The 3,417-nt window shown below is 59.1% G+C and overlaps 1 protein-coding gene across 1 annotated transcript in view; it reads right to left on the bottom strand.

Moving 5' to 3' along the window:
* PIWIL1 (piwi like RNA-mediated gene silencing 1) overlaps positions 1-656 on the bottom strand; it is a 34,614-nt gene extending 33,958 nt beyond the window's left edge. Inside the window, exon 1 of the mRNA XM_023187249.3 lies at positions 417-656. The gene's annotated coding sequence lies outside the window, so the exon portion shown is untranslated. The remainder of the gene's footprint in view (positions 1-416) is intronic.
* Between the last annotated feature and the right edge of the window lie 2,761 nt (positions 657-3,417).

The following is a 3,417-nucleotide window of genomic DNA, read 5'->3' as shown; positions in this document are numbered from 1 at the left end:
CTCGCCCCCGCACCCCGGCCCCTGCACCCCCCGCACCTGGGACCTCGTCCCCGCACCCTGGCCCCTGGGTCTTCGCCCCCGCACCCCGGTGCCGCAGTCCCGGTGAGTCGGTTCTCAGCGCCTCACCCTGGTCCCGCACACCCCACACCTGACACCTCACCCCTGCACCTGCAACCTTGCCCCTGCACCCGGGCTCCTGCATCCCCTGCACCTGGGACCTCGTCCCCGCACCCGGCTCCTGCATCCCCTACACCTGCGACCTCGGCCCCGCACCCCTGTCCTCACACCTCGGCCCTCACCTCCACATCCCAGACCCCCAGCCGCCGGCCCCGCACCCCGGGCACACGCACACCTAACACCTCAGCCTCGCCCCGCACCTTGGACGGCCGCCCTCGCCCTAGTCCTGGTCCTCGCACCTTAGCCCGAGGCCAACAGCCCCAACGGCTCCCGCGGAGATCCCTCCGCGCCGCCGATTTCCCAGGACCCCCTGCGGCCTGCGCCCACCTCGCCTTCGGCGCTGGGTTCCCAAGAAAGCCAGGGACACGCGGGCGGCCGGCAACCGGCGCTCTTTCCTTGGGCGGATGAACACTTCATTCCAGACTCCGGCCTCGTGTCAGCGCATCGAACGCCCAGTAACGGCGGAAAGCGGCGCGCGCCACGCCCTCATTGGCTGCCCAGCGAATGGCGGTTTTCGATGTAGCGGGCGCGGGACCAGATGAGCCTGCCCCACAGGCCACGGCCCGGGCCCCGCCCCTCCAAGACCCCGCCTGGTCCCTCCCAGACACCCCGCACAGGCCCCACAGGCCCCGCCCCCGCCTCACAGGTCCCGCCTGGCCTCTCCCAGACACCCGGCAAAAGCTCCACAGGCCGGGCACGCCCCGCCCCACAGGCCCCGCCCTCGCCTCCCAGGTCCCGCCTGGCCCCGCCCAGACACCTGGCACAGGCTCCACAAGCTAGGCACGCCCCGCCTCACGGGCCCCGCCCCCGCCTCACAGGCCTCGCCTCTGCCCCTCGGAGACCCCGCCTGGCCCCGCCCAGACACCCGGCAAAGCGCCACAGGCCAGGCACGCCCCGCCCCAAAGGCCCCCCCCCCCCCCCCCAGGCCTCGCCTCTGCCCCGCGGAGCCCCCGCCCGGCCCCGCCCAGACACCTGGCACAGGCGCCACAGGCCAGGCCTCGCCCCACAGGCCCCGCCCCGCTTCACAGGCCTCGCCTCTGCCCCGCGGAGACGCCGCCTGGGCCCGCCCACGCACCCCGCACAGACCCCACAGGCCAGGCCCCGCCCTGCCCACAGGCCCCGACCCCACCCCTCCAAGACCCCGCCTGGTGCCGCCAGACACCCCGCAGGCCCCCGCCCGCCCCACCCAGGCCCCGCCTGTTCCTCTTGTGCTTCGCCCAGACCCCTGGCCTTCGCTAGCTTGGCTCCTGGAGTCCCCCAGTGCGAGCCCCCTGCAGGCCGCCACAGGGTCGGGCCAGTTCCTTACTAGCTCATGGAACTGGGCAGCGGCGCACGAAGCTGACCCTCCATAGACTTCGAAATTGTGGCCACGTGGGCACCGAGCGCCCCACTGTAGAGGTGGACTCGATCTTGGGCTGGCCCTCAACGTCGGAAGCTCTTTCACTCATCACACAAGAGATTTGAACTTTGCCTCCAAAGTAAATAAAGCTGCAATGCAAGTCTAAGATGCCGGGCTGCCGTTACCTAGAACCTTAGCTTTCAATAACTTGTGCCTTGGGTGCCTGCCAACGTGGACCGCAGGGGTTCTCAGCCTTCACCTGCGGGGGATCACCTGCAGGGCTGGCTGGGACGCAGACCAGAGATTCCGGTCTGCAGGTTCGCAGGTGGGGCCCGCCGGCTGCATTTCCAGGGCGTCGCAGGTGGTACTGACCGGATGGATGTACGCCGAGCTAGGTGCCCTCCATAGGAGTTAATTTCCTCATTGAGGCAAAGCCAACAGCCACAAAACAACCGGAAATATTGTAAGATAGAACAGGTTTATTTGTCAAGGTGGAAGTGGGACTGAGGGTCATGAACTGCCTGACTTGTTATGTTCCAGAACTATAAAAATGATTGTAGGAGCTAGTAGAAATATGGTCGCCTCTGCAGAAAGGTTTTAAAGCTGCATTTATACGGTAAACATATAAATTTTTTCCTTTTTTTTCTTGAGACGGAGTCTCGTTCTGTTGCCCAGACTGGAGTGCAGTGGCAGGATCTCGGGTCACTGCAACCTCCATCTCCCAGCCTCCTGAGTAGCTGGGACTACATACAGGCACCCACCACCATGCCCACATAATTTTGTGTTCTTTGTTTTGTTTTGAGACAGCGTCTGTCTCAGTCAGGCTGGAGTGCAATGGTGTGATCATGGTTCCCTGCAGCCTCAACCTCCTGGGCTCAGGTGATCCTCCTGCCTCAGCTTCCCCTGTAGCTGGTACTACAGGTGTGCGCCACCACACCCAACTAATTTTTTTGTATTTCTTATAGAAAGAGGGTTTCATCATGTTGCCCAGGCCGGTCTCAAACTTCTGGGCTCAAGCGATCCACCCACCTTGGCCTCCCAATGTGCAGGCATTACAGGCGTGAGCCACTGAGCCCAGCCTACGTATTGCTTATTACTCATACTTAAAAGCGGATGCTTGGGAATTGGGGGCTGGAGAGGGCTGATGGCTCCCCAAGTCACCTTCCAAATCCTATGTCTCATCTGTGCCATGAAAGGGGCAGGTTACATGTCAGCGTTTCCCACACTAGCCTGAGTGTGAGCATTCACTGAGGGAATTTCCAAATAATACGGACTCCCAGCTCATGCTGATTCCAGGAGGTCTGGGATGGGTGCAAGGAATTTTAAGAAGTACCATTGTTATTCTTATGCTCGGAGAAGCCTGATAAACTTGGGGCGAGGTCAGAAGGCATTGGAAGTCAGTAGTATGAAAGAAAAATAGCTTTCCAAAGGCGTTCGCTTTGTAAAAACTAAAGGGTGCCTTTTGAAATACAATGTGAACATAACTTTTTCGAGGATTTAAGGTGTTGATGAGAAAGACGTTCTGAAAACTGCCAGCAGATGGAGCTATAAAACTAGAAACATGTTTACAGCCTCAACTCGGGAGAAAAATACCATGGATGGACCTTACACTGTAGAAGTAACACTTTTCCCTCTGCTTTATTTTCTCTATATGCCTAAACTCCTTGCCTCTGCTAAAGAACATCGCTGGAGTGTCTTGGTGTGTGAAGTATGAAATAGTTTCTAAAGACATGAGTTGTGATATAACAAGACAGAGGCAAAACCCCTAATTCTTCTGAGAGTGTAAACATCATGTCACAAGAAGCTCACTTAACATTTAAACAGGAAAACTCAAAGAAAAATTGAAAAGAAATTCAAGGAAAAAAATGTGACTTTTAAAAGTTTCTATGTTGACAGCACAA

This window comes from Piliocolobus tephrosceles, chromosome 10 (assembly GCF_002776525.5).
Source record: "Piliocolobus tephrosceles isolate RC106 chromosome 10, ASM277652v3, whole genome shotgun sequence".
In the NCBI taxonomy this organism is placed as follows: Eukaryota; Metazoa; Chordata; class Mammalia; order Primates; family Cercopithecidae; genus Piliocolobus; species Piliocolobus tephrosceles.
The sequence above is the reverse complement of the archived record's forward strand: the minus strand, read 5'-3'. Positions and strand labels throughout refer to the sequence as shown.